The sequence below is a fragment of the Melitaea cinxia genome, chromosome 25, assembly GCF_905220565.1.
Source record: "Melitaea cinxia chromosome 25, ilMelCinx1.1, whole genome shotgun sequence".
Taxonomy (NCBI): Eukaryota; Metazoa; Arthropoda; class Insecta; order Lepidoptera; family Nymphalidae; genus Melitaea; species Melitaea cinxia.
The window spans coordinates 761,814-775,970 of NC_059418.1; positions in this window are offsets into that span (position 1 = coordinate 761,814).

Genomic DNA, 14,157 nt, shown 5'->3' on the forward strand with positions numbered 1-14,157 from the left:
ATTGTAACATAAATATTGTAACTTAGCGATCGGTAACGACCAATCTACTGACTGTATATTATGTATATAGTGTTTGACGGAGAGAGGGAGGGAGAAAGGGGAGAAGAAGAGGGGGGGTTGAAATGGACTTGTTTTTATGTTTTTGTTCTTTGTGATGTTCGGAAACTGGTACATTGATTGATTGATTCAGTCTGTAATATCCCACTTCTGGGCATAGAGTATACACCACTTGCTCTATTTCTTACTTCGTTTGACAATTTTTGGGTAAAGAATATTTTAATGTTAGACTTTTTGAGAAGGGGAAGGCTTAAGAAGTGTTCTCTTTTGAAAGAATCTTTTATTTATTAAAAGACCAGTCCACCATTCCGAGCATTGTAATAAAAATATTTTATAAATATTTCTGTACTAAAATACATAAATCGGCGTAATTAATTTGTTTTTTGAATGAAATGTAAAAATTTGTTTAAAATTGTGAAATTTTTGACTGTTTCCAAATTTCGTTATATCGTTAAAGAGTCCGATTGTAAAGATTTATGAAGAGAACTTTTGAAATTTTTTCAAATTTATACGCTACTGATGCATGTATTGTGTTCGTAATGCAGATTGCTTGTATTGTATGCGATTTCAAGATCAATCGGTATTAAAACTATTAACGTGAAGAATTTCGTGTATTGTCTGACCAAATAACAACGAATAATGAATAAAGAAATGATGAACGGTACAATTTTAAATATTTTGAACAAGAAAAAAAAACGTATGAAGTTAGGCGAGGTCCCCCCGCCCGTCGCCCTCATTGGCTGATAAGCGGCAACTTCATATCATTAGAAGCGCCACTGCCCACTAGATGTCGCTTGAACATATTGATAACTAAAGTTTCACTTCGCACTTCATATGAAAAAGAAAATGTTAATATAAAGGGATGGACAAACAAACAAATTAGTCATTATATCAGCAGAGAGAGATTATTTAATTAAACAGATTATAATTTCTTATCCATACGAATATTGTAAATTTGACATAAACTTTGTCTGTTACGCTTTCACGCTTCAACTACTTAAACTATTTTGATTAAATTTTGGTTCTGAGATAGAGTCGACCTTGGGGAATGACGTATTCTTCCTTTACTGCGAAAAAGAGGCTTATAGGAAAGGCGTCAATACATGACTTCATCATTATAAAGCCAGTCAAATATTCTGCGGGAAAGTATTTACTCTAGGGCCAAAAGGGCCACGGGTACCAATTTCCCGGGATGTGATATGAAAATCATACGAAAAAGGCGTCCGAAAATATAAGTCAGCCGAAAAATCCCTAAATAAATCGACAATTATTCGACAAAAACTCACGTCCCTATACGCTGCTTTTGCTTTTATTGGCCTGGGGCCCTGAACCCTAAAATACGGAACTGCGTGAAGAAAAAGTTATACTCTGCTATCAATATATGCATCAGAGCGCCATCTATCGCACACAAAATAAACTTTAATATTAATTATCACATTTTAAAATAATAATATAAATAATTTTAAAGATAACTTCATAGTAACACAACTGCCATATAATTGTTTAATAAATAAATTTAATTTTAATATTTAATAATAATAGACATTAATTATTTATATAATACTTAAATCTGGAATTTTCAAATATTTAATAAAGTTCAACCTCCTGATAAATCCTATCATCGACTTATGTGCTAGATAAACTATGAGGTATCAGTGCAACAGACCCATAAACATGAGTACTAAGTCTGACATCAAGAAAAATGTCAAATCTCTCTGAATTAATACTCAAATGAAGTATAATACTCAAGTCACTAAGTGAAGGTACTTAGTTTTCCAATTAAAGAAGGCATATCTTTAGTCAACACTCAAACTTTTCTGCCGAGTTATAATATTTAATTTCTTGCAATGTATGTTTGTTGGGTAGGAATTTTGCAAATCAATTTTGTAGCATATATCTTCAACCGAATGAGCCGAAATTTTGTGTACACGCTTATTTTTGATAACAATGCATGGCTATAAACTGTTTGAATACTAATTTGGTAATATATTGCATGAAATACAGCGTCACTGAGTCAACAAATCTTTATCAGCTATGTTATCCTGCACCGAATAATACGCTTTATCTATTAATTTCAAAATTGTGATTTTATTATACATGCGAATACCATAACCCAGAAAGGAGACGATTACTTTGCGCAGTAGTAACATGGAGTTACAATTTTGTTATTCCTTCTCGTGTTTACAATACGATTATTACTATTTATTTCAAAAACAATGAATATTCTGGTGAATATACATAATATTGTTATAAATATACTGCGTCGCGATCGTTAATATGTCCACCTTTTGGAAAACATCCCGTAGGGAGACTCGAGCTCCAAGATCGTAAATGCCGCGAATCGCCCTTTCTTGCGAGATAAATACAGTCTCAATATCTGTAGCATCACCCCACAGTAACAGGCCGTAAAACATAACACTATGGAAATAATTAAAATATATTTAACGTGCAGTAGTAACGTCGGCTAATTACTATCGGAAAAATGGGTACCGTCGTCTGGAAATCCGCAGTATTGAAGAAATTGCGTTGAAGGCCTTTAGGAAAAAAGATATTTATACACTCGATTTAATCCAAATTATAGTACCTATATGTTACAAATAAGTTGCCGTTAAGTGCAATTATAAATGTATTATGTCTGTTATTATTGAATATTTCTATTATTTCAACAGTATTGTCTCACTCGGCAAGCGTTAGAGTGAGATGCTATATATTCCCAAGTTTGAAGGAAAATAGCCCGTTATAAACATTTTGGGTAATTTCTTCTTGACGCTTAGGAGTTTTGATCGGTTGTGGATTGCGTTTATCCGGCGAATAAGTTACGAATAGACAAAACAGCAGAAAGAATTTCGAAGTTAGAAAATTAATGATGTATCATACAAAAACTTTTATCTGTCGGATATCCGTCAAATAGCGTTATCCACAACCGATGAAACGGGCCCTCGATAGAACTGTTATATTTTGTTATATATTATTATTATTATTATATAATTTTTAAGGATATTATTTACGACTCGTCGAACTAAACGTAGCAATTCTAAACATTGATATCGAAATTGTTAATAAAATCTCGGTTCCCATATCGAACGGTTCGTTTTACATACGTAAAACGAATGGTTTTACTAATATAGGAACTGGGTAGTAATGTATTATGTTGTATATTGTTTGAGGTCCCGAGTTGTCGGCGGACGTTGTTAACGAGTTATGTACGAATAAAGATATTTATTCACGAAATATGTTTTATTTTCTACAAGGTTTTACCCGCGGCTTCACCTGGATTACATGATTTTGGAAGTTTGCTGTTTTATGATGGTAAGCGATCATCGAAAGTTATAGATGCCTGCAACACCAGAAGCATTGCAAGTGCCGACCCTACCTCCAATTCACCGCAGGCGCTCTGGTCACCTTACTCTCGACAGGAACTCAACATCGCTTGAAAGCAGTATTATTTAGCTGTGATCTTCTGTGAGGTAGACTTCTCCAGTCGGGTTGCTCCAGATTTTGATAAATACAACTATGTAACTTATTTTTTATTAGCATTAAAAAAACCCTGCAGGTTTATGACAATGCTATTTAGTAACCAATGAGAAAATAAGTATAAAATAATCACACATTTACCCACACTCCTATTAGAATAATAATAACAATGGAATAGCAAAGAACTACATGGTCGGTTCTACAAAGTTCTGACAGACCCAGATGTAGACCAACCTAGCTCTGTATCCTGGTTACAACACGGGAACCTTTTTGGAGAAACCGAAAAATTTGTCTGTGCAATTATGGAACGAGTTATTAAGACGAATAACTACCGGAAACATATCATGAAAGATGGAACTCCAGATGCCCAGAGCTTGTCATAAGCCTGGAGAATCCATTAGACATGTTGTTTCCGGTTGCAGTCATCTTGCTAACGGTGAATACTTGCACAGACATAACCAAGTAGCCAGGATTACACACCAACAACTTGCCATTCGATACCGCCTCGTTGAAAATGATTTGCCGTATTATAGGTCTAACCCAACGCCATTTCTTGAAAATGGTCGTGCGTTGCTCTACTGGGATCGATCTATTGTCACTGACAGGTTTATTGCAGCCAATAAACCTGATATAGTGCCGAGCAATTATTGTTGACATTACAGTTCCACGTTACGATAATCTCGTAAAGGCCGAAAAAGAAAAATTAAGTAAATATTTAGATCTTGCCCACGAGATTACAAGCATGTGGAATGTAAACTCAACAATAGTTGTTCCTATTGTTGTGTCGGTCAATGGTCTATCAGCGAAGAGTGTAACTCTCGCCTGATGGTTGGATCAAGGGTCGGATTCAAAAGGCATTGTGAGGAGATTCCTCAGGCTGGAACCTTAACTAATGGCGGCCTGGGCCTCAACCTGCCACCGGAGGACAACTATTTTTATATTTTATTTAATTATGTTTAAAAATGTAACAATAAGGATATATGTTAAATAAAAGTCAATAATAATCAATATCTACAACATACACACATGTTACACATAGCCTACCACACTAGATCACTTGTAGCATGCTTGCATTTTCATCATTACATTGCACACGGCACCTACGACCTACAAAGGCTCCACGTTAAACTAGCTCAGCAATTGCAAGCAAGCATTGACGTCAATGGAAGTTTTTCGAAGTCATTCGAAGCCTGAAATGTGGAAGCGTCACTTGTGGTACAAATATCGACTAATTATCATTACTGTAATTTAGTTATAGTTTCTTCCTTTTTGTAATACATTTAATAAATTAATTTTAAATTTAATTTGCATTTTTTTTGGATCCTCCGGTTGCGCCCATCCTAATTCACACGGTCATCTGTTCCTATGATAAGCAACTTAATGCTTGTGTTAAAGGTAACAGCTGACTGGTATAGCTACATTTTTTATATATATATATATATATAAATAAATATACAGGGTGACTGGTGAATTACTATCAATATTTGAGGACGTGTTATTTGAGGATCATATATGACGAAAAAAAATTACATATAAAATAAATATTCATAAACTTCTAAATAAAGTTAACCAACAGTTATCTCGCTAATTACGCGTCGTCTGGACGCCCTAGCTGCGCAGTCGTCACAAAGCAGGTGTGTAGGTATAGGTACATTTAGTTATCGCGCGGTCGTTTACCTACGTCCAAACACCGCCAAGTGTTAACAGGGTAGCAGGCTACTTTTGATAAACCAGTATGATCCAATCCCCCTTCATACTTTAATTTTAGCTTAGGACAGGCAAAAATACCAAAATAAGATTAGGCCGACCCCTTCCCCTTGATAATTTGATAAATATTAATTTATTACGTAAGAATCTAAACGAAAAAATTAATACACGTTTGGTTTGTTTCAATGTTTATTTTTATTTTTACTTTAAGTAGGTACTAATAATTTTTATTTTTTGGTAGTAATAAACTTTGGTTTTAATTATGATCTTTACCGACATAAGATTTTCAGTCCAGAGGCTTAACAAAAAAAAAAAAAAAAACTACATATTCAACTACAATATTAAAATTTATCAACGAAATAACGAATGTTGTTTACGAAAGCAAGTGACAACTAATCGGCACTCGCGCGGTTGCCCGCGATTTTTCAAGGTATTTTCAGTTTGCGCATTTTTGTAATTTTACCTAAGAACTATCGTGATTCGAGACAAAAGACATGATCGACCCCCTCTCCCCCTAAATCGTCTTACGTAATAAATGAACCATACTTATTGTCTTTTACACGATATAACACGAACGGGTCACTTTTAAGTACTCTGCATTTGTGTATTGATAAGCCATACCTAATTACTTATGACAGGTCACATTCACACGAGACATATTAGGTATACGCGAAAGATCGATCACTAGGCGCGCGCGCGGGAAGATGGACGTACTCCGACGTATAAACCTTATGGCGGCGCTCGCCCAACTGACCTAGTGACCTACTAATCGAATTTAGGGGGGAATTAGCATTGGCGGGGGTTGCGGCGGGCGGCGGCAAGCGGCACAGTACAAGGCCAAAGCCGCACGCGCCGCCATTATGGCTGAAAATTAATGTGTCTACATTTCATTTATTTAAATTGAAATGTGTGGGAATTTTGTCAAAAATTAAGTACCTATTTTTTTTACATAATTCGAATGAGAATCATGTACCGAGTATCCTCTGTAAATATTGATAGTAATTCACCAGTCACCCTGTATATATTACACCCAGACTCGGGGTGGGAATCGAACTCACAACCCCAGGAGCAGGAAGAAGGGTGCGGTGCAGGTGCAGAGGCACAAACTGCGCCAACGGGCTAGTCGTAGCAAGCTGATACTTAACAAATCAAATATAAAAAATTAATTTTTAACAAAAAAAACCGACTTCAAAAAGGAAACTAAAAAGTGAAAAATAAATTTACTTAGTACAAAGTAATTCGTATTTTGATTTAGTTAATCAGAAATGATTAAATAAATATTTTATAATTTTGAAGTCGGTGCCAAGTAAAACAATAACTACTCTAGTATCTACTCGTAAGTTGTATTCAGTTTTCTTTCATAATTTGTTTCATTGACTATTAGGTTGAATACTGTTATTATTCTGTTATTGTTTTGACATATCTAATAATATTTTTTGTACTTGTTTGTTGTGTGTGTGTTGTTTGTATTTGTTATTGTAGCCAGGTTGTTGTAGTATATACTTGGATCGTTGAAGAGTTCCCTCGACTATCTTTCGTCTCCATCATCAGACTGAAATGGCACTTATAACTCAAACATATGCAAAGTTCTCATCAATAGAAACGAATTAAGTTCAAACAGCACGTAATTGCTATAAATCGTTAAAGAGTTCTCTCGACTATCTTTTGTCGCATCATCAGACTGTAATGGCACTTATAACTCATACAGGTGCAAAGTTCTCATCAACAGAAACGAATTAAGTTCAAAAACCAGGTAATTGCTATAAATTGTTGAAGAGTTCCCTCGACTATCTTTCTTCACCATCATCAGATCGACTCCAGACCTTTATTAAACAGTAGTGCTTTATAGTACTTAATGAAAACATGATTAAATTTACTAGTCACCCTTACGATTTTTGAAAGTTTCCCTCGATTTCTCTGGGATCCCATCATCAGATCCTGGTTTCCTTATCATGGTACCAAACTATGGATATCTCCTTTCCAACAAAAAAAGAATTATCAAAATCGGTTCATAAACGAAGAAGTTATCTCCGAACATACATTAAAAAAATATATATATACGGTCGAATTGAGTAACCTCCTCCTTTTTTTGAAGTCGGTTAAAAAAGATGCACACAATCAAATATATTAGAGCTATCAAGTCACAATAGTATCAAGATATTGACTTTTAAGTTGATTTTTTAAATTAACTGACGTAATATTTTCAATCAATTCAGACGGTAGATCATTTATTAATCGAGGTACTAATAATTGTGTTTGCAAGCAAACGAAGAAAAACCGACTTCAATTATATCGACAAGTAATGTAATAAAACGTAGGTAGACAAAAAAAATGTCAAGTAAATACGCATTATCAAAGATTACTCCAAAAGTTGTAATCAGATCTCGATGAAATTTAAATATGGACCACATGATAAACATCGGCTTTCGATTAAAATAAAAATCATCAAAATCGGTACACCCAGTAAAAAGTTATGCGGATTTTCGAGAGTTTCCCTCGATTTCTCTGGGATCCCATCATCAGATCCTGGTTTCCTTATCACGGTACCAAACTAGGGATATCTCCTTTCCAACAAAAAAAGAATTATCGAAATCGGTCCATAAACGACGGAGTTATCTCCGAACATACATAAAAAAAACATAATATATACGGTCGAATTTAGTAACCTCCTCCTTTTTTAAAAGTCGGTTAAAAAAGCAATAGTTCGCTCGCTGGATTGTAGGTTTATATGATAATAATAAGAAATAAAACACAGGAATAGTTATACTATTTTATTTAATAGCTGTACTGTTAGGACTACTCTAGCACCATATAACCTGCAGTCATACATCTATACAATCATACCCTATTGTTACGCTATTTGCAATTAATTCACTTACATTAGAATCTAAAACAAACATAAAAATTTTAATTAATTAAAAAAATTATAATACAGATATATCAGTATTGTAAGTTATTTGCGAAATTCCGAAAACGAACATCATGTTCAATTGCGGAATTTTACAAATTACTTATTCCGCGGAATAATTGAATATTTCAAACTTAATAAGTGAATGAATTATATTCTTGTACTAAGTATTATTAATTTGTTATTACAACCCGCTGCTTGTAATACAATTTAGAATTTAATACAGCAGTAACTTAAGTAATAAATGTTGAAATATTTTGATGTTGAATGATTAAAACTATTTGTATTTATGGAAAGGCGACAAGTACGCTACGACTTTTAAATTATTAGTTTTTAAGTTGTTTGTTTAATAGTAACTGCGGAGTTTCTTGCCGATTCTTCTCTGCAGAATCTACATTCCGAATCGGTGGTAGCTTTACTTTAACCATAAATAATTTATTTTACACAAATATTTTTATTTGTAAAATGACGATTCAAAAAAGCCTTCTTGAGAGGAATAATCGCAATTTTGTTTGTAAAAAATGTTTTAAACTGTATTTATTATAGCTAGGAACAGAATGTTTGCTGTTTTTAGTCTAGACGCTTAGGTGATGATCAAGATTCAAGCGATTCAGAAAAATTATTCGAGATTAAAGATCAGAATTCCATTATATTTTAATAGCTTAGAGATGTAAATTGCATATTTTATTGATGATTAAGATCAATATTGTTTTTTTTTATTGAAGAATTAACATTTCATATCATATAGGGTTACGGGGTCCGACTACGACTGAACTTATGATTCTTGGGGTCTGTCTAATGTAAACATTTAATATTAATGAATTGATTTCGACAAAGTATTAGAAAGTTTTGAATAAAATAAGCAGGTTTGGTCCAGTCGTTATCTTGATTAGCGCCTTATAGCAACACCTTTGGCTAGAAAAATAGTTTATCAAGTTAGTCAGAGTTTAGTGTAGTACTTATCAATTATTATTAATTTTGTGTTTTTCTTTATGTATAGAAGATAAATTAAATACATTTTGGATATTTACTGAACTACCTGCCCAGCGTGGTGACTATGGGCAACACACGAGTTCACGCCATTTTTGGCGCGAACTTGTGGAGGCCTATGTCCAGCAGTGGACTGTGGCTGAAATGATGATGACGATGATGATTTACTGAACGTAAATATGACACGTTTTGAAGTAAATTTTTGCACTATTTTATTAATTATTCTTACACTACCTAACTCCTGAAATCAATTATTAAAAATATTACCTTTCTATTTGAATAATGACACTATTTTTCTTTTATTTAAAATTCGATGTTCTATAATATTTAAAAGCTATTTTTTTTTTTTTGATTTCTAGTTTTTACTATTAAAAAGAAATGGCAGTTATAACTATTGTAATACATATTTGAAGATATGATTGTTTGATACTTTGAAACAACTAAAATTTAAACAAAAAAAGCATTACATTATTTTAATCGATTCTATGATCTGTAGATAATTTTGTTAATTGTTATTTCTTCGGACAAAAAACGTTAGAATTATAACACGAGCACCGCATACTCTATATTATATACTTTATGATTTTGTAAGATTTTTTTTTAGGAAAAAATGATGATAGTAAATTTCTACGATGCGCACGCACACCGTCACAAGAAACCGACACCCTGAAGTTAGCCAGTCAGCGAAGAAGAAGTTAGCTAGACAATGAAGTATAACTTCTTACGTGCGTACATAAGTACACACACTCTTTAAACTTATCAAAGATAAAGTTTTTATTAGCTATAACTCGGCCTATACCGAAACAATACAGTCACATATATCAAGACGAACTTTTCTTTATTTACACGTAATATGGCCATATATCTATCGATTTGGCTATTTGGCAACTTTTGAAACGATACTTGCTCGCTAATACTTAAGATTGATATGTGATATAAAATTTTGTTTTTTAATATCATTTTCGCTATTTTTAGCGACATTTTCTAAAGCTATTTGAAAATAGCATAGAATATTTTGAGTTGTACAGTCAAGATCATACAATATATTAGGAATTAATTTTCAAAAGTCCAACTTCAAGTTTAAATTTTCTAACCATCTTCAAAAAAGGAGGAGTTATCTCGTCACCTGTCACTGGACGTACCGTTTTTTTTTTTCGAAAAGTTCATATTTCTATAGTGGTCCTATTTCAATTCGATCAAGATTTGACGCGTAGTTGTCGAATTATGCTCAATGTAAGTACTATACGTTGTATTACCTGTCGATGTTAATTGATGGCAGTTTCTTTTTTGTTCGAGAGCAAAACACAAATATTATTTTAACCTTTATCAGATGCTGTTAAGTACTGAAACCAATTTAATCACTGTCCAACAAACCAAGTTTTATTTGATGTAATTTCCTTCATAATTTTTCTTTCCCCTGTATTAAATTTATGCTCGCAAACGAAAAAAAAAAACCGACTCCAATTGCATCAACGAGAATACAACGTAAGTAGACGAAAAAATAGTCAAGTAAATATGCGTTATTAGATATAACTCATCAGATGTCGATCATTAATGGCAAAACACTACGTTTCGATTAAAAAAAAGAATCATCGAAATCGGTCCACCCAGTAAAAATTTCTAAGGTAACTTAGATTTAAAAAATACAGTCGAATTGAGAACCTCCTCCTTTTTTTGGAATTCGGTTAAACATAATCTATTTCAAACGAGTTAACTTTCAAATATCTTTGGGGATGCGGAGGAACAAGGTGTTGAGTTCCTCGTCCGCCATCGCAAAGGGAGGACCCTCCAGCCAGACGGGTGTTGTGTCTGGTGGGCTAAACCGACCCGACGGTTGTTAAAAACCCGACTCTAGTTTTATATGTCGCGAGATAGATATCGCTACATATCTTAAAATTGTGGGAAAGTGAACTTGACCATCTTTGAAAATTACTTCCCAATATTATGTATACTGCCGCGCTTAAGTAAAAGGACGCCATTGGTTATTCCACTGCGTTTGTAAAATTTTGACGCCATTACAACTTACCATTATATATTAAGCTTATATTAATTTCATTATAACACTAGCTGACTTGGCAAACGTTGTCTTGCCGCTAAACGCTATTAAACGCTATTAAACGCTAAAGTAGGGGTTGGTGGTAGAAGGGTGAAAATTTAGGGTTGTATGTATTTTTCAACGCCAAATCATAATAAAATAAAAAAAATATGCTTTATCTAAAGATTAAAAAAAATTGGGGTGGACTACCCTTGACATTTAGGGGGATGAAAAATAGATGTTGTTCGGTTCTCAGACCTACCCGATATGCGAACAAAATTTCATGAGAATCGGTCGAGCCGTTTCGGAGGAGTTTAACTACAAACACCGCGACACGAGAATTTTATATAATAACATATATTTACTTCAAACAATTTCAAAACCTATTCCTACATAGAGAAAGAGATTCTATGCCCAGCAGTTGGAACTTAATTGGAATCAATTAATCAATCAAATACAAAACTAAGTAATTTTTATCAGTTTTCCTAAATTATACTTTTCTGTTTTTCACCTAAGCACGGCAGTATTCATTGACAATTTATTACGATTTTTTGTACACAACTTTTGAAGTTATACTTCTTATGGCGTGATTGGGAAAAGCGATGAGAGTACATTTTTAAGATTCGTTCACACACCGTCACAAAAAACCGACACTGAAGTGAGCTAGTCAACGTAGAAGTAAATAACGCGAAGTTAGCTAGCCAATGAAGTATAACTTCTCACGTGCGTACATAAGTACACACACGCACACCTTTCTTTTTTACTTTCGTACACATTTCCTATTCGAGATAATTTAAGGGACTAGACAATATGTTGGCAGCGATGAAGCTTAGAAGTTTAATTATTTACACTAATACTTAAATAAAATGCTTGCTAACATTCGTAAATTCTACAACGATAAAATTAATATTCGAAATATAGTAAAAGATTAATTTAAAAAAACAATAATAAAGTATATAAACGTGATGTTTTAAATTGACATCTGCTAGAAATACCACTTCGAATAAATTTTAGAGGTCTCAAATATTACGTAAGCAGTTTTAGTAATTTTAAACCCCTATGCTTGCTTTAACATTGGTATATATATTTTTAATATGTTCAGATATAATCAATATGGCTGAAGTAGCAACGATCTAGACCCCCCGGGCCCCATGTCATCAAAAATAAACAAAAGAAACCCCCCCCCCCACCTTCTGTGTTTACGTAACGCTTGATCCCTTAGACACTTCCGGAGGTAACTTCTTAAGTAATAATACGAAAAACATGGCGAATGAAATAGTGTGAAACAGTAAAGATACCCGCTCGTGAGTTACGTTTCACTTGTGATAAAAAATAATGAAATATTACGACAATCGTTCTTAACGAGTTAACAGTTTTTTAAGAAATTCACTCGTAATTATCTTAATTTTACGAGCCGATAAGTCTGTATGTTAATAATAACTGATAGTCGAGTTTAAAGACCCCCGGCATGAAAAAAAATATGAGTGAAATCTACTAAACGATTGACCTCGTTACGTTTCTGTCAACGCCATCTATCGGAGATATTTGAGGCGTTATTTGATTCGTTTATTTAACATTCGATATGGAATTAATCTTTTTCTTAGACTAGTAAGCCTTTTTTGTGCCTATTTAGACAGTCGATCTGAAAGTAAACTCCAGTCGTGCGTCGGAGCTGACACACACACTTTTTTATGTAAAATAGTTACTGTTATTCTAATTATCATTAGAAGTCTATTGTTAATTTTCAGATACTACGCGGAATCTACATTCCGTATCGGTTAACTAAAAACGAATATATCTTTAATATGTAAAATAATGATTAAATAGTGCTTGAATAAAGTTTGATGTCGATTTAAACACTAGGGTTGTATCATTATCGACATTTCATAAGAAGCTCCTACGTATAACAGGTAATTGAGTTGATGTAGAATTTCTAGAAGGTGTCACACAAATATGACTTAACTAAAACCCAAAATGTACACCTGATAGCGATCGTTACTCGTAATAGGGAATATATCCGCCAACCCGCATTGGAGCAGCGTGGTGGATTAAGCTCTGATCCTTCTCCTACATGGGGAAAGAGGCCTATGCCCAGTAGTGGGATATTACAGGCTGAAGCGTAAAACCCAAAATTGTGTATAACGTCAATCGCTGATGTGAATTTTGATTTTTACTGTATTTCAACTAAACTCTCTTGTTATTTTAATCTAATTACTGCATAGCACTGGGTTATTACCAAAGTTATACTACCTAATGGTAAAATGTAACAATTTTTTAAATTATTACTTGATTTTGCTGTGATATTTTTTTTTATTTGAAGTGTATATTTCTATACGTTGATTAAGTGTTTGTAATTAGTACGAAAACAGTTAATTAAAAGTTTTGTAAAATGAACGAAGTGAAGTATAGACGAACGGAGATTAAGTGGAATTTTGTTTTTTGTCTTAGGAATACTTGAACGAGAGCCTACAAAAAATCACAAAACGAAATGTAAAAAGTTAGAACATTTAAACACATATTTAAAATCGACTACTACGTATATACATATATAATACATACAGAATATGTAGTTTTTTTCAAAATTATTTAAAAATACAATTTTATTCTTTGACATCTATTCCAAAGCGGTAAAAAATCGAATTACTCTCCAGTTTCCCACTTATTTAGCCATTCGTAGCCGCACTAAACAATCCACAATTTCATCCCCAATATAAATTTATATTAAAATATTCATCAAAGAAATTATACAAAATATTCTTTTCCACGATCGCTCAATTTGCGAAATTCCGCAGCATACAAATAAATGCAATTTCATTTATAACTATATAATATAATATACATAATATATTTTTTAAATATAATTTATTGCGTTTTTATTTCAACATTTATAAGCGACACTTAGTTTTGATATATGATATTTTTTTTAACAAGTTTCTGCCCGCAACTTTACTCGTATCGTGAATTACAAAGATAGTGTAAACTAGAA